At 41.9% G+C, this 18,218-nt stretch overlaps 2 long non-coding RNA genes across 6 annotated transcripts; one reads left to right on the plus strand and one right to left on the minus strand.

The window, feature by feature from the left end:
• Window positions 1–105: 105 nt before the first annotated feature.
• LOC121039449 (uncharacterized) lies at window positions 106–18,004 on the plus strand. Of its 5 annotated transcripts, none has more exons than XR_005794804.1 (3): window positions 106–436; window positions 2,829–2,966; window positions 17,803–18,004. It is a non-coding gene; the product is annotated as an uncharacterized LOC121039449 (long non-coding RNA). The 5 variants fall into 5 exon arrangements; XR_005794806.1 differs by lacking the exon at window positions 106–436 and adding an exon at window positions 453–1,047 and having other exon boundaries at window positions 2,825–2,966; XR_005794802.1 differs by lacking the exon at window positions 106–436 and adding an exon at window positions 455–1,047.
• LOC121039450 (uncharacterized) lies at window positions 845–1,382 on the minus strand. Its single transcript, XR_005794807.1, has 2 exons — window positions 1,262–1,382; window positions 845–1,074 (listed from the first exon to the last, which is right to left on the minus strand). It is a non-coding gene; the product is annotated as an uncharacterized LOC121039450 (long non-coding RNA).
• Window positions 18,005–18,218: the final 214 nt, after the last annotated feature.

Here is an 18,218-nt window from a genome sequence, read left to right on the forward strand (position 1 = left end):
TAGGACGAGCAGCCGCCACCGCTGCCGCCGCCTCCGCCGCCGCCGCAGCGCCTCAGTGCGGCCCCGCCCCCGCCTCCCCACCACCTTCACCACCTCCACGCTCCGGTACCGCCCCCTCCCGCCATTCGGACAGCCCCGGCCACGCCCCTGGGCCGCTAGCCCGCAGCCAATGAGCAACTAGAGCCCGGTTGGGAGCTGCGCCGGCCAATCACAGACGCCGAGGACGCCTTGAATCTCCGGGCAAGTTAAGTTTATCTCCGAGGCTTGGAACTGGAGAGAGATGGCGGGTTAGTTAGGTAGTGGGGTGGGTGGGAATACAGCTTGTGCGGTCCGCCAATAGGAGGAAGAGGGTGTGTCGGATGCAAATTATCCCTGGAGGCCCGGCCCCTCCCCCGAAGACTGGCCACGCCCCCTTCTCTAGGTCCCTGCAAAAATGGTAAGGAGAGTGAGATAAATAGCTGGGAGCTAGAGCCTCACTAGAGGGTCTAAAACTGAGCTAAATATTTCCTGGTTTCTTGAGAGATGTTGGGGACGGGAGAGGGGCGGTCGCTAAAACGTTCACATTGTCAGGACAGTTAGTAGGCTTTCTCCCAGCCAAAATCTTAGCTTAGCTGTGAAGAAGACTGCAGTCACGTAGCACTTGGCACCCAGGGATCTCAAAGAACTTTATGCATCATTTATCTTGAGCCTTGTTTTGCAAAAGACCAATTACCTAAGGCTTGGGCTGGAGGTAGAGGTAGATGTTTGAGCCAGATTTACACCATTAATCGAGGTAGGGGGAGAAAGACACAAAGCCTCCGGTTTAGCGGTTTCCTCCTCCCTCTGAAGCACCTTCTCGCAGTCCTCTCAGCAATGAAAGTTCCTTTATTCGTCCAGCACGAAAAGGCCAAAGAAACAGGGTTATCCTTTCACCTAACAGCCCTTTCTGGGGCAGTTGCTCAGAAACATGCAGAGCATAGAGCCTTGGCTTGGAAGGAAGGTTTGGAAGGAAGAACAAATCGTCTGTAAACTATTGGGCTGGACTTGCCTCTTCCAAAGCTAAAAATGGTGAGTCAGGATTTTGGCGTCCACGCTCTAGGGAGAGAAGCCACATGTAAATGGGGAAAGCTCTGGCTGGCAGAGCGAGGGGGAACAGGCGAAGGGGGAGCCAGGTCTCTTGAGGAGGCCAGCAACGCGCGTGCGGGTCGAATGCGGGTTCCCGACGCAAGACGCCCGGAAACCTGCTCCCCAGTGAGAACAAAGGCAGGCGCCAAGCGAGAACCTGATTGGTGCCGGGTCCTCACGGGTGTCCTCTGGGCCCCGGAGACAACTTGCTTCACCCACTGGCGCGGAGCTCCGTGCTCACTGGAGCCCAGGCTCCCCACCCGGCCTTGGCCGTGACCACACAGGACTGTGCGTTATGACATCACCTGTTTTCGCTCTTTAGAACATGATCTGTAGTCTCAGCTTCTCCTTTTTTAGAGGTCTCTAGTGTACCGGGATTTGGGAAGGCCTGCAGTCCGCAGAATGAATCTGGAGATGATGTAAAAGAACGGTTTCACTGGTTTGCATTTCTTTCTTTTCTTCCTTTTCTTTTTAATTAAAAAACACACGGACACACACACACACACACACACACACACACACAGCCTGGTTTCCTTAGGGATTCAGAGTGGTGTTGTAATGCAAAATCAGAAAGGTACACTTGGAGGAGCTAGCAAGTTTAGCATATCAAAGCTATTAGACCAAATTGTGTGGTTAAAACTGTCAATCTTATTTTTTCAACAGCTGCCTCCTCTGCCCCTTTTAGAGACCAACACACATAAACCAAGTCTACACAAGGAACAAAGGAAGTGGAAATCTGCCAGTGTCAGGTTGAAATACATGAAAATTGACTGGAAAACCCCTGAAGGGCCTGAGTTATGCGGTTGGGTAAATGTGTTGATCCACTTAACTAGTAATAGCTAAAGGTCACTTGATGCTGTTGTAGACATGTATAGCCTAGAATAGCAATGGTGTGGGGAAGGTGCTTGACAATCAGAAAAAACTGTAAAAGCAAGAACATTAAGGAGAGAAATTACCATAGGCTCGTCAATGCAGAGAACCAAGAAATCCAGGGAGAAAGTTAGCAAGGCACAGTTTTCCTAGGAACTGAAACACATATGTGTCCCTGTTTAGTGGTAAATTTCTTGGGCTATATTCCTGGCTGGTTCTCCCTTGTAAAGCAGATTTTATGTGAATGCATTTTAAAGGATAGGAGATATTGAAGGCTGAAGTGAATTTTTGTGCAGAGATTGAATTTTCTCAAATAGTACTTTAGATTCAAATTGTTTTCCATCGTATTCTTATAACCGTTCCTTTTACTTAGTAGTTAAAGTCCTTTCACAATGGTTCTTTAAGCTCTTCAGTAACTAAATTCCCCAGAAAAGATGGCCAAGGAGTGGAGCCTACACAATTACACCCTCTGACAAAGATTGCTAAAGGGAGGTTTTAAAGGAATAGCTTGACCGATACATAGATTCATGTATGTGACCAAATAATGGTGGTCTCCACCAAACTCCTCCAAACTTTTATAACATTAATTGTCCATAGGGCCATTTATTTGGCATTTAACCATGTACTGCATTGGGACATTTCTTACATGGAACCCTTACGTATGAGTCTATGTTTCACCCCTGAAATCTTCAATCCGGCAACTCCTCAGCACACAACCCCCACCCTTTCTTCTAGTCCTCACCTCCCACACTCTCATCATACTTGTTCTTTTCTGTTCTCATGTTAACATTCGACTTCTGGATCCTTCCTTGCTCTTCCATTCCTTACGTGGTCTCCCTTCCTTTTCTAGTCAGCCTGGTTATTATAAAGAGAATGCGACTCAGAGGCTAATTGACTTGTGAATCCTGGATCACACTTTTAAGAGGGAAGAAAACAAAAGTCACTTCTTCAGATTTCGCACAGAACAAGGAGAAACTCCCTTTTGTTGTGTGGTATGTATGGAATAAAAGAAAAACCTCAGAAAAGTTAAGATATTGGTGAAAATTACCAACACTGGGAAGTACTTTTCAACTTTTTATTATAAAATTAGGATAATACTTTATTAAATGTTTTACATTGTTCTTTCTTTCTTTCTTTTTTTTTTTTTTTTTTTTAGTTTATTTATTTATTTTGAGAGAGTGCACAGGATGGGGAGGGAGAGAGAGAGAGAGAGAGAGCGAGAATCCCAGGCAGGCTCTGCACCATCAGCACAGAGCTGGAACCCAGAAACCACAAGATCATGACCTGAGCCGAAACCAAGAGTCGGACGCGTAACCCCCTGAGCCACCCAGGCACCCTTGTTTTACATTGTTTTTTGAAATAACTTTTGCCTGTTTTGAAATACTCTTTTAAGATGTGATTTTTTTTTTCCACTTAGTGCTTAAAATCACATGGTTTGAATGTTCCATAACTTATTTAACCATTAGTCCGTTATTGAACATGGAGGCTGTTTCCAGTTTTTCATGGTTATAAATAATGCTGTGATAAGCTTCCTCATACATACGTTTCTGGCAGTCCCTCTGATTCCTGGAAATGGAATTTCTAACTGAAGGGATGTGAATATGTTTTAAGGGTCCTGTTAACGATTTGCTAAAATATTTTGTGGGAAGGTTCAACCAATTTGCACTCCTCTTATAGTGAATGAGAACACAGGGGAAAGAACATTTGAAAAGCACGAATCTGAACCGTCATTCTCCAACATAAGGCCCATAAATAGTCCACTTACCTCTGTCTCTAATGCTTTCCACGCCCTTCTGCCTGGCGATTTTCACCGCCTGTTGAAAGATCTCCTGGTAGAGTCAAGCACTTGTCAAAGTGTCCACGCGCTCACCCTCATATCTCTTCCTTAGCACCCATCTCTGCATTGAGATGTTTGGCTTAAATTTTATTTTCTCATTAGACTGTGAACACCTTCAGGGTAAGGATGAAGTTACGTTTACTTTATTCTCAATTCCTAGCTCAACCCAAAGAGAAGTGCTTCAAAACTCTTGGGCAAAAATAATGAGTTTTCACTGTTAGTTTCCTAAATACACCAGACACTCTTCCAGGGCACCTTGTGAATCTCTAATAACAGCTTAGCATTTTATAAAAGGGCCTCCATAAATCGCTGTGAATTGAACGGTTCACAAAATTATTGCTATGGAACAGATAGACCAGATCCATGTCCTGAACTGTCACCAATTCCTTCTCTGACATTGAACATAATGGTTGTTATGGCCAGGGCTTGCTATCTCTTTTTATAAATTGGAAGTTCTAGCCACAAACCAAGAGCATAGGAAGAGTTGGGGGCAACTTTTTATGTTCAGAAATTTTGAAACAAGTTACCCTGTAAATAACATGCTGTGACTTTTGGATGTGAAATTGTTTACTTCTCTAGATATTCTCCTACTGACCTAAGAACTGGGCCCCTTTATAGTTCCTAAATAAGGATTCAATTGAAAAAAATCAATTACTAAAGATGTTTTTAAAATTCCATTTCGTGAGACAATAGGTCATTTTCTAACATTTTGCCTCCTCAGACTTCTGTTTCCTTCTCCCTGGGGGCATCCAAAGCATTTGGATAGCCGAAAGTGCTGCATTATTTACAAATTTGCAAATACTGTAATTTGTTTCCTGCACAAAGGAATTTGCACTTCACACAATTGTAAATTGATTGCTCCCTTTGAGCTGTTAATTAGATTTCTGCTATTTTTTCCTTGGGCCCAAGACCAATACTACACCAGAGGAGAAATTAAGAGGATCTGATCCAAAAAGTCCACTGCTTTAGTGCCCGTATCCTTCCCACACCCTGAAACACCCACCTCCACCAAGAGAATTCTTACCAAAGCTCATTTTTCAAAAAACAAATATTCCACCAAGATCCAAATTTCTGTCAGTCCTCTCTGGTCATTTCCCATTTCGGAGTTTCCTGCATTTAACCCCCTTTGGAGCAGACTGCCAGGGAGAGGCCTACTGATGTGGGGTTTGTTGTTGTGTGTTTGGCCTGCACAATGTTAGCGAGCACAGTGCTTTAAAAACAAAAAAAAAATTTTTTTTGAATTAGTTTAAAATTTTTACAGTTTAGGAGATTTTACACCAAAAATCTAGATTTCTAGTTTCTCTTGAAGAATGGTCAGATATGGTCACACTAGGCTTATATTGCCACATGGCAACCGTTTACTGGAGGCTGGTATCTGCTATTCGAGTTTGGACATGTGCTCTCTACTTTATTTACCAAGGTCTCTGTCACTCCCTAGGGATTACATTTGCCACTTAATTTACATTATCTTATTGACATTTGTAGGGACTTGCCACCTCGATAAACCTTCTGCAGCATCTAAATCACTGATCCGCTGGTTGTCATTCTTAACTTTATCACAGGATATAAGTCACAAATAAAGTGGCCATCTCTAAGGGACAGCAAAAGTTGAGGGCAGGATCCGATGCAGGGAGTATTATGATGTACGGCCTTGACTCTCTCTCTCTCTCTCTCTCTCTCTCTCTCTCTCTCTCTCACACACACACACACTTAATCACCCATCACCACCAAGATAATTCTTTTCAAAGCTCATTTTTCAAAGAACAAATATTCCACTAAGATCCAAACGTGTGTGTGTGTGTGTGTACCGTGAGATTATATATAAATCTCACAAGGTGGAGAACAGTCGTCAAAGAAGGGGTTACTATATCCTTTAGGCTGCTAACCCCACTCCTTATTCTAATTCTGCCCACATACCCATTCTAATTGTAACTTTAGGGGAAAGGAACCACAGGAATTGTGGCAATGGTAGGTCATTGAAGGTATTTCCTTGATGGGCAGTATCATGCAGAAACTCAAAGCCCTGACCCTGGAGCCAAGCTTGGATTTGAGTCCTGGCTTTGCCCCTCACCAGACATATGACCTTGGGCACAAATTGTTTAATTTCTCTGTACTTCAGTTTCTCAAGCATAAGATGAAGTAATAATGCTACTTATCTTAACAGGTGATTTTAAAGATTGAACGAGATAATGCACTAACTATAGTGCTTAACAAAGTGCCTAGAACATCGTAAGCCCTTAAAAAATGTTTGCTGCTGGATCCACAGTACAAAGGATGTTATATTCTCTGCAAACTGTGACCTTACTTTAGTTACGTAACCATTCTTTGTACAAATTTTTGTTCTGAAAATGAGGGTATCAATATTAGCTTAATCATAGAGTTGTTTTAAGGATTAAATGAGCTATATGTGAAACACTTTAAAACAATGCCTAACATATAAGAAATGCTATGTAAGGGTTTACTATTATTACATACTGTGGTCAGGAGATTTTTTTTTTTTTTTACTTGATTCTTTTTTTTTTTTTTTTTTTAGTAGAGATATTTAATTTTTTAGGTACTTCTCAAAAGTAAGATGATGTGGGTAAAGATAACAATAGACAAAAAGTCAGGAGACCTAGGGTTTAGTTCAGTACTGCTTGGAACTATGTGGTATGGTTAGGCCTCAGTTTCCCCATCTGTTAAATGTGGAGAGGTGATTAAGTAGGGCCGGGGCCAAATCCAGGTGAGGAGACTGAAGCTTATATAATAAGAATCTTTTTTATGAAAAGAATATAAAATTATAGATCCAAAATTAGCTATGAAAGTGAACAGCTACTTAAAATCAGTAACAAAAATTACAACAAATTTTTAGGGTGAAATACCATAAATATCACAAAATCCAATAACTGTTTATCAATTAACGATCTGATACCACCCTTTCTTACTTTTTTTCCTACATTTTGGGGGCTGATTTCCTCTTCATATGACAATGGTTTTTGCAATATTATCTTCTCAGGGAGGATAGAAAGATAATTTATCTTTTCCCTAGCTTACATTGCCAGTGCTGAATGCCCTAAGACAGATATGCATCAGGAAACAGCCTCTAATCCTACATCTTTGTGACATGATGCCAGTTAATTAGTCCTCTGGGCACTGGAACTATTCCTAGAATCCATCCTTACACTGGAACAACTCAAAAGAACAACCACCCCCTGAAACAACTGTGATCCACATATAGTGGATATAACCCAGTATACCCAGGCTAAGGGTATCTCCATCTCAACTGCTCCTTAGCCAGATCAACAAAAATACCCATGGCTGCCCCAGTTCCTCCAGCACAAGGGGGAAGTTTGAGGGAAGTAAATCAGACTGCAGAGACTATAATCTTTACCAATAATGGTTAAAATAGCTTACTTTGGGGGCACCTGGATGGCTCAGTCCGCTGAATGTCTGACTCTTGATTTTGGCTCAGGTCATGATCTCATGGTTCGTGAGATCAAGCCCCACTTAGGGCTCTGCACTGACAGTGTGGAGCCTGCTTGGGATTCTCTTCCTCTACCTCTTTCTCTCCCTCTTTCTGCCCCTTCCCTGCTTGCGCTCTCTCTTTCTCTCAAAATAAATAAATAAACTTAAAAAACCCTTATTTTTGATATTTAATTAGAAATATAACAATGTGCACACATTGCTTGGACCTCTCCCAGGGCCTTGGACCCTAAGGCATAAACTTTATTTTATTCGTGGTTAATTCATGTTGGAGTACAGAGACCTTTACAAGCTCTAAAATTCTGTGGATCTGCTTTATCTTAGGATTTCCATGAGAATCTAGTGTAAGAAGGATAGAGGAGAAGCAGGAGAAGTTCTTCAAGTAGGCAGAGAGAAAGTAAAAGTTCTATTCTTAAAAATTGCCAGAGTTGTGCTGGTTTATACTTTGTTCACTCAGGGATTATTTCTCCATGTTAACCTGTTTGTCTCCTTGATATTCCAAAATCGTGGTCCCAAATTCTCAATGTCCTTCTTTCAGAGATGAGAAAACTCAGACAGAGGAATATTTTATATATTTTAAAGCAAGATGATTGTAAAATATGCTGTCTAAAAGGGAAAGTAGATGGATAAAACAGAAAAATCTACATGACAGTAAGGAAGTTTGGGAGTAGGATCTAATTCATAGAGAGGAAGTATGATCTATAGACTCAGAAGTCTTAAATGCCATGGTAGTCTGTTGTGAGGGATTTGTAGGAGTCAACATGCAGGACAGAGGTGAGACCGAAGGGGCCCTTAGAAAGGAATAGTCTACACTTCAACTTTCAGGCCCTCTGAAGGTGGCTATGATACATAAAGACTTGGAGCATCTTTAGGGGCCAGTCTTATTGATCTGAGTAATTCAAGTGCTTGGAACCTAAGAGGTGTTCAAAAAAGCTTGTTGGATGAACTGATGGGATGTATTAGAGTTCGCTAACTAGGAAGCAACTGAGCATGTTACTTTTACCAACAAAAGTTCTCAAGTTATCTTAAAATTGTAAAAATATTTTCATGCAACGGTAAAATGTTCCTTGTTAACAAGAGAAGAAACATTCAACATTTGTGTGAATGGTAACAACAAAGACAGGAATTTCAACCCAAAATGTTGGCTTGAGGTGATGCATTCCTGCCTGATCCATAAGCCTGAAATCACAACAGCAATGTGTGAGGTTCTAGAAGTCTGCAAGTTTGGATAGTGTGCTCTGAAATATGTACTGTCCAGATATTCCCTTAGTCACTTACTTATTTACAGGGACTTTACCAAGTGGTAAGTCCTGGTGAGAAAAATAACAAAAGACATGTTTATACCGTAATAGTGAGACAGAGGTATAATTTCTGCATTGGTATAAAAAGAATAGAAAATGGAGACTAGAGGGTAAAAAGGACTATTAGCAGAGAGCTCAGAAAGACCTTTGACCATTTATGCCTGTAACTGGATATCTCATAGTGGTGGAGACATATGATGCAGAATTTTTGCTGTGTCTCAACGCAATTTATAATGTCAACAGGAAGGTAGGACTAATCCTTATAAATATTAGAGAACAATGCAGACAAGTATATGATGCAATCACCTCTGAATTCCATGTTCATTACTTAATTCATTCTTGCATTCATGCGTTCATTCACTCAGCATGTTTGTGGAATACCTACCACGTGCCAGGAACTTGGCCAGTTGCGGAAACAAGGCGATAAACGGAGAGTCAGGGTCAAACAGAGCTTATAAGCAGAAGATAGACCTCAAACAAGTAATACCACTGTGTAGTGAGTATTTTAGTAGGGAAAACACAGGAAGAGAATATACAGCAGGGGACACTGACCCGGGAGGTTTAAGCCTCCCCAGGGAAGTGAAATGTACACCCAAGCAGTGGGCTGTCCCTAGTTTCTGACAATGACTTCCATGTCTTCCATCCAGTAGGTCCTTTCCATTTGCAATGCTCAATGCTCTAATTCCCCCTTTTAATAGGGTTCAGGTTCCAGTTATGAAACTCCTAGGCATCCTGTTACATTACAGCAGATACACTTTCACACTGGGAGCTATCTCCCCTTTCTTTTTGCAGAGGCATTATCCCTATTAAAAATTCACCAGAATTTGAACCTCCTTTTCCCGATTAAAGACTATCGCTTAACATTGTTTCACACATAACATTTCCCACTTAGTCCACCATTTTTCTGAGTCCCGCTTGTGTATGTGCAAATTCTATGCATGCCCACTTCTAATAAGTACGTCTGTGTCATCTCTCCTAAGGTGTCTCGTTTTTGAAGATAATCCTCACATCTCTCATCCACATTCTGCAATCCCCATAACACCCATGTGAATGATAATAGTGAGAGCAATAGAAACCATTACTATCACCTACAGAGTGCTTATTATGTGCCAGGCATGTTGCAATAACCTATGCAGGTTTATCTTGCCTAAATTATCTTGCCTAAATATTTATTTATCTTAAATAATATTATAAAGATTATCTTGCCTAGATATTTACAAAACCCCTGTGAAGTGGTTCTTATTACATCCACTTAACAAGTGATTCACAGGGACTGGCAATTTTGTCAAAGTCACACAGATATTGCAAGACAGAGCTGTGATTTGAATCCATATTTGCTTGATGCCAGAGTTTAATAGTCAATGCAATCATGTCTTGGCATTGTACAATCGGTCATTATTGCGAATATTCTTTGAAACAATTCTCTGTATTAGGTTACCAAATGGTGAGGTCAGCTGACTTAGATCTCCCAACCCTCACCAAATATAGTTTGGGCGCTTCTGTTGATTGAATTCCTATTGCAATAAATGCCATGGGAGTGGGCCAAGGGGTATCTCTGATCCCTATTCTAATATTTTATTGTCTACCAGCATGATACTCTAAAATAAAACAATTGAGTGACCCTGGAAAATGAGAAATACTTTTGTTGGCGCTCTAAGTTGAAATTCCGAATACTTTGATACAGAAGTCTGCAGATTCCTCGGCATTTGGTCAGTTATGGCGATAGAGTGGTAGATGTAATAGAGATAAAGGTGATAAAGTTGAGGGCAAGGGAGAGGAAAGAAGATGGCGCTGTCATGCCCCCATGCCACTCCGAAAATAGTCCAGGTCTGCTGTGATTAGTTAAGATTAGCTCCACTCAGAAGGAAGATGGATAAACTGGTTTCCCGTAATCTGCCAGCAAACTAGAGATACTTTTCTCAGCCTGTCCCATCCATATCTTTCTCTTTCCACTGGGGCCTCATTCTAAATAGTCATGCTCTTATGCCATGCCTTTGCCCCTCTTCTCAGATGAGTGGACCAAAGGGTAGACACTTGGTTTGAAGGCAACCGTTCTGTAACCCAGCCAGCCATCTGTATAGACTAGCTTAAAATGATAACCAGGGCCAATCAGATGCCTCTCTTGGAGATTTGGCAATGGGAAGCTAAGATGTTAAGCCAGTTGGCAGCAGTCAGATTGTAAGAGGATGCCATGAACCATATGCAAGCTCAAACTTTGAAGGATCAGAACAGATAGAGAGTGAGTGTTGAGGCAGCCATAGTAACACACGGAAAGAAAGCAAAGGCACTAAGACACTCGTAGTCAGAGATGCCTTCAGTGCTGATGTGTTTCCTGTTCAGTCCTTGCTGCATATTCTTGTAATAATTCCCTTCCCCCATCTAATCTCCTCCCGCCACCAATTTTATGGAGTAACTTGAATGCACCTTTGTTTCTTTCAAGCAAAAAAGACGGACTGAAACAGTCTTCCTTCGTTTCCATGTCAAGCACTTACAAATATGACATATTACTTTTAGTTCTCATTAGTAAATGGATGTGAAAGTCAGACAGCCCAGAAGAAAGAACTAGAACTCACTGGGCCAGAAAACCCCAGGTTAGTTTTTGCACATAAAAAATTCTTACAGCCCACGTTTCATGAAGAAAGTCTGCTCTGCACGAACCTCAAACTTTTTAGAAACTTTTTGTGTTCCTAGTTGCACAATGGATATCAGTAATCTATTACCCAAACTGCTTTTCCCCTTCAGGTTAAATGCCAAAGTGATTCCAAAGTGCCCATGCCAGCAACTGCCTGTGAAGAAAACTTTGGGCGACAAAAGGTTTTCTCCCTGCTCACTCTTTCTTCTTCATTCAGACCTAATGCCTGCTGGCCCGGTTTAATGATTTTCTAGGGTTTTTGAACCAAAAAGATTTTTTAAAAAAGTAAAACCCAACAGAAATCAAAGTTCAATTTCCTCAAATGTCCTTAGATCCAAGAACTAAGTAGTCGAGAAAACGATAAAGTGAGTGAGCGTGACTTTGTGTCAGCCTGCAGGTTAAAGATCACTTTGGTGGTCTTCATGGGGTACAAAGGGGACCAGGCATATACGAGGAGGTCATTTTGGTTTGGAAATATAAGCACATAGAAGTGTTTTAATTTGGGGGCGCCTGGGTGGCGCAGTCGGTTAAGCGTCCGACTTCAGCCAGGTCACGATCTCGCGGTCCGTGAGTTCGAGCCCCGCGTCGGGCTCTGGGCTGATGGCTCAGAGCCTGGAGCCTGTTTCTGATTCTGTGTCTCCCTCTCTCTCTGCCCCTCCCCCGTTCATGCTCTGTCTCTCTCTGTCCCCAAAAAATAAAATAAACGTTAAAAAAAAAAAAAAAAGAAGTGTTTTAATTTGATTCAACTTGCCAGATGTGGAATGTTCCTAACTAACTGAGCTGTTTGTGTAGAGCCAATCACTAGCCTTAGTAGATGTGGGCTTTTCTTGGTTTCCATTCCTGTGCCTCATATGCCTTGCCTGTGCGGGAGACACTGCTCCTTTCTCTTTCTAAGGTCTCTCTCTTTCTCTCTCTTGCCACTACTCCTTTGTGTTTCTAAGGCCTCTCGCTCTGTCTCTTTTACATTGGGCTCGTTCTGAGCTCAGCAAGCCTTGAACTGTTCTCTATCTCCTAGGTAAATAGTTCTTAGGCTAGGCTAAGCCCTTGGAAAATGAGGAAGGTACTTCACCTCATCAATGAGGATCATCATTGCAGGTGTGCCTTGCCACACCTTTGAAAACTTTATGGATGGGGAAGAGAAGGAAATGGCTCTTCCCCTGGGCCATAAGGGAAGGGTTGTGGTTGTGTTGGACTTGCTATTGATGACATCACTCTGCCGTTATTTCCGTGTGTCTGAGACTTGTCACTTTGCATTTCCTATGTCTCTGAGAAAGCCTGAACCTCCAGAGATTCACACATCTATGGGGAGCTAGAATGTCGAGGAATGGAAGCAAATGAAAAACCTTCATATAATTCTATACATATACATCTTTATAGATGTAAATATAAAGATACAAATTTAGCAGTGACCTGAAATATGTTGCCTAAGAGCTCTGTAAGGGCAACGCATGAAAAAATGCTCAACATCTCTCATCATCAGGCAAATACAAATCAAAACCACAATGAGATACCACTCACACCAGTCAGGATGATTAAAAATAACAACTCAGACAACAACAGATGTTGGCGAGGATGCGGAGGAAGAGGAACTTTTTGCACTGCTGGGGAGAGTGCAAACTGGTGCAGCCACTCTGGAAAACAGTATGGAGGTTCCTCAAAAAATTAAAAATAGAACTACCCTATGACCCAGCAATTACACTAGTAGGTATTTGTCCAAGGGATACAGGTGTGCTGTTTTGAAGGGGCACATGCATCCCAGTGTTTATAGCAGCGCTATCGACAATAGCCAACATGGAAGGAGCCCAAATGTCCATCAACTGATGAATGGATAAAGAAGATGTGGTATATATATGTACAATGGAATATTCCTCGGCAATCAAAAAGAATGAAATCTTGCCATTTGCAACAACGTGGATGGAGCTAGAGGGTATTATGCTAAGTGAAATAAGTCAGGCGGAGAAAGACAAATATATGACTTCACTCATATGTGGAATTTAAGATACAGAACAGATGAACAGAACGGAAGGGAAGCAAAAATAATGTAAAAAAGGGAGGGGGACAGAACGTGAAAGACTCTTAAATACAGAGAATAAATGGTTACTGGAGCGGTTGTAGCTGGAGGGATGGGTTAAATAGGCAAGGAACATTCAGGAGAACACTTGTTGGAATCAACACTGGGTGTTGTATGTAGGGGATGAATCACTGGATTCTACTCCTGAAGTCATTATTGCACTACATGCTAACTAACTTGGATGCAAATTTAAAAAATTACAAAATTTAAAAAAAGAGCTCTGTAAGGGCAAAATTGAAAACTTTTTGTTCTATCGCGATATTGTGTATTCTAGTCACTGTTCATGTTTCTTCAAATTTCATTTTTAAGTATTGAACTTTAGAGGGTGTTTGAGGGTTAAATAAAAAATATATGCCAAGTGCATAGAACAGTGTTCCTCCTATCATGAGCACTTGACAGATGTTCGCTGTTGTTATTTTTAAAGGTTTCATACAACAATCGTACTTTTTTCCAAGAGGCATTGAAGTTTACTTCAATTTTAATGTTCTGGGTTCCCTCATACCATTTGCCACGGTTTGTTTTGATTTAAAAGGGCCTCAAGTGCTTGATGGCATGCAAGGTTTATCATTAAGCATCTTTATTGCACTCGTGTTTGCAAAGAACATTTTTGCTTTCCATTAGCCTATCCAATCGCATTCCAAGATAGAGAACTCCCTGTCAGAGATAACGTCGAATAATGAAGAACATAAGTGCTTGGAGAAATGAGGTGACGACAATGTATTCCTCATTCTAACCTCTCTCTGGGTGCAGAAGGATGATCTTCTCTGGAACTTGGGCTTGTACATGTACACACGTGAGTGTGCGCGCACACACACGTATGTGTATGTACCTTTATGTGTCTTGTGCTCGATGCATTATTTTTGCTAAACTAGAGATAGCCAGTCAGGATTATTACTTAAGGTTTTAACTGAAGGACGGCAGTTTGCCAGCTCAGGAAAAGGAAATATTATATCCATTTAAAAGCTAGAATTCTGAGATAGAGTGGCTTGGAATACTTTAAGAGTTTTGCCTACTAGCCAATAGCTGAGGATCCCCAGTTTTAGTCTGCGGGAGGCAATTACCTTTTGTGACATGAACAAAATCATGAAAGATAATATACCTGATGGATTCTGTATGACTCAAGCAAGGGCTTAACCATATTCATAGGTCTGTTTTTTTTTTTTTTTTTTTAAACATAGGTCTGGGCTGTGAGGGTACTCTGAGTGGTGTAATGGGCAAGATAAATATAAAGCATGGACCAAACCATCGGTTTTGTCTTTGCCTTTTACAATTGCCCTCTGTTTATAGGAGCCTATTTGTGAGTCTGCCTTGGTCATCAGGCAAAATATCTTATTTCCTGGCTGTTTACAAAACCAAGGACCCAGGCTACAGGATATTTATACTGTCGTCTATCAAAGCGTTCACTGGGAGAGGAGATAAGAAAGTCTTTTGCCAAAAATACTGTGGCTTGCACATTACGGGTGCACGTAAGAAAGGTCACTGCATTACCAGGTCAAAAGCAAATGATTTTGTTCTCTTGAGCAAACGACACAACTCACTTAATTTCACCTTCTTCGGATGTGACGAACATGATTTTTGCTTTTTCGCTATGGTTCTTAGGCTATTGCGCAGTCACGTCTCAGGTTAAAAAGGGCTGAAGTGAAGGCTGAGTTAGATCCTCCTGATAATGTCAAGAAGAGTGTTTCCCCTTTTCCGGAGAACTGTGGAGTATATTTAGCCAGACAAGGATGAGGCTGTTGGGTGTGGAGGGCAGCAAAAATGGATGAGATTGTTCTAGGTAGGAAAGCGAAGAAGGGAAGGAGATGCCTGGGTGTGTTGGTGCGATAGTTTCTGTAGACCCGGTGTTACCCAAAGTAGCTTCAGGATGAAAGCCAGTCGTCCGTTCCACTAGACAGGACAGGAAGCTGAGGTCAGTGGGGGCTCTAGCCCCAACTGTCAGCTCCTGAGCCAGGTCAGCACCACCTCGACTCTGTTGTCTCTGCCCTGTGTCTTCAGGGCTACAGCAACATCATTCTACCTGTATTCTGAGTGAGATCAGGTGAATTGCCCAGAGCCCATGGATCCCAGTGACGTGTTAGCTACACTGACTTTGTGTCATTACTGCTTCTGGGGCTCCCGGAGTAGATTGAACAAGATTCCATGATTTCAAAGCCTTTAGTGTCTCTTGCCTTTGGCCCAGTCCCTTATCTGACCTACTTCCAATTTTTCACGTTCCAGTCTCCTGTTCCTTATATGAATCAGCGTCTTCTCCACATTGGCAGCCATATTCCCTGCTCCATTCTAACTATAAACAGCTAAGAGGCCTTTGCTCTCCTGTTCACATTTTCCTCAAAAGTCACCCAAAACATCCTGGAAGCAAAGTAGAAGTGTTTAAAAGCATTTTGCAATGAAAAACCAAGGGATGACTTATCTAAACATGGCCTATTTACCCCTTGATATATAGTTCTTGCTCCTGCCAGAGGGAAATTATGGGTGGGATTATGCCCAGACACACTTTGGCTTTTCTGTGTTTAGTGTTGTCCATGCTGTCAACTATTGTTTAAGCAAATGAAGACATGTGTCCTTGGGGAATGGTAATGGAGGCTTTGGTGACATTCACTTGACTGGAAACTTGCAGGTTACCTCTGTTCCTGTCCACGTATAGAATCTCAACCCTAGCCATGTTTGTCCAAAAGAAAAGATCGTTTTCACTGTGAGCTCCATGGGGAGAAAACATCTCTGTCTATTCATCCATGTATCCTAGGAGGAGAGAATGGAGTCTGTCCCAGTCTCGGTGCTCAATAACTCTGTTCATACAAATTCCTACTGGATGAAGTTATACTCCAGCAACATAGTTCAACAAATAGCGCAATATCAAATGGGTACAGCAGATGTGCCTATCAAAATACACAGAATTAATGGTCATTGTGTGCCTCGTGGGGCTTTGAATGGACATGAGCTGAGCACTGTAAATGTGTCTCAGAGTACAGAGTTAGGAACAGAGTGGACATACAATAGATCTTAAGGAATATCTCAAAATGAAGAGTAGTTGATAAAAGGAAAATTTATCTTTTAAATTATGTAAAGGTGAAATTGATAGAGTTCCCTGACACCAAGTGTTTTCTTAGGATCTTAATATTTTGTTATTCCAAACAAAGGGGAGGGGATTTAGACTAGGTAAAATCCCTTCCTAATCTAAAAAGTTATGGAATTCTGATCATAAATGATCAAAACTTATACAAAATAAAACTGAGGACTTTTCTCTCTTTTTGGAATGGACTTAGCCCTAGAACAAAGACTCTTAACCTTGCTGTACAGCCTTGTGTCTTTGAACTCCCTAAAACTGTGTGCAAACATTTTGTATGTGTGCATTTTTTCCCCCTGAGGAACGAGGACCAATAGTTTTCAGTAGGTTTCCAGAAAGGCTTGAGACCCCAAAAGCCTTATAAGCCGCTGGAGTCATATAATGTTTTAGATCGTCTGCTTATGAGCCTTGTCAGAACGCTTTCCAGCGGTCAGGCACTATGCTAAACATTGTGTATGTATTACCTAATTTGACCCTAACTTCGCAATACGGTTGCTCTTCTGAGAAGAAGTTCACTTTCTCAGAGTCTGACAGCCAACAAGTGGGGAAGCTGGGGTACCAACCCAGGCTGAACCAGGATGCGCTTTGGTTTATCGCATAGAGCTACCTTTGCTTTCAATAGACAGAACAGTTACCAAAAGGCAGAGCCCTTTCGTCCTTAACCATCACTTCCCCTTTAAATCATCTTTTATATCTGGATAGCAACTGCTTTCTAAGCATCTACAAGCTTCTCCACATGTGAGCAGCATACCTCTATGGAACCTTCTGAAGTCTTCTAAACACAGAGGCAACCCTCTCCAGACTGCTCCCTTGTTTTTTTTTTTTCCATTGTACAGCAAGGCTGCAGTAAACATCATTTTGTCTTAATTGTCTACTCTAGACTCAAGTCTGGCCACATGGCACAAATGGACAACCCATACATTTGGAGTGACTCCAAGGAATCCATCCCAAGCACTGAATGGTCCTGGCACTGTTCCAAAGTTTTACTAGCCTTTCCACAAATTGTGATTCCAGACACGTTTATACCTTGGTCCCCAGGATAATGGAAGCCACAAAAGAAACAAATTAAAATGTCAGCCCAGCTGGGCCCACAGTGTGGGCCAGCAATGACAATGGAACCCCTTGCCTCTTAGATCACCTAAGTGTAGCACATCTGTGCTTCCTGTAAAAGGGGATAACAAAATAATCCCGAGTCTTTCCTAGATGTTCCTTAACTCAGGATAAGTACAGCGTGCTACTTAAGAGCAGCTAGGATTTCAATAGGCAACAGGAAACATTTTTTTAAACCAGGTGAAAAGCAGAGAACAGAATTCTGGTAAGCGTTGTAAATTCAGCCACCACTGCTATCATGCGGGACCCAACGAACTTGAAATATATGATCAAGGCTAGAGAGACAAGTAAAATAGCATTGTTACTCTCTGCCTGAGGTTTGTTATTCTCAAACCTTCTCACTTACGGCAGGTTCTGAAGGACGCGGAGCAGGCCATGTTACTACAGACGAAGAAAAGAATGTCTACAGCGAAGGGGACACCTGAGAGGTCGCACGCTTAGTGGGATCATGGTAGAAGTTCAAAACATCAACGTGAGAAAAATCAGTGAAACTGAGGACTAAAGTCGGAAGTATGGGTGACGCAAGGAATTAAAGGGTTTGCGAATCAAGACATTGCTTATCTCCTCCCTTTCTCCTTTTTTATTCTTTATAGACACAGTGGCTGATAGGAGCTGCTCATCTCATTGAAAGTAAGCTGTTGTTTTCTGTGCTCTGAAGGTGGGGGATTGCAATATCCGCGATGTGACGTCCGTGAGTCTTTGCTAGGTTTGGAACTGATGGCCCCAAGCCAGGGGGTAGCGTTTCTTCTTCCCATACGCCAGGGAAA

This window comes from Herpailurus yagouaroundi, unplaced genomic scaffold, assembly GCF_014898765.1.
Source record: "Herpailurus yagouaroundi ecotype Mexico unplaced genomic scaffold, PumYag 180, whole genome shotgun sequence".
In the NCBI taxonomy this organism is placed as follows: domain Eukaryota; kingdom Metazoa; phylum Chordata; class Mammalia; order Carnivora; family Felidae; genus Herpailurus; species Herpailurus yagouaroundi.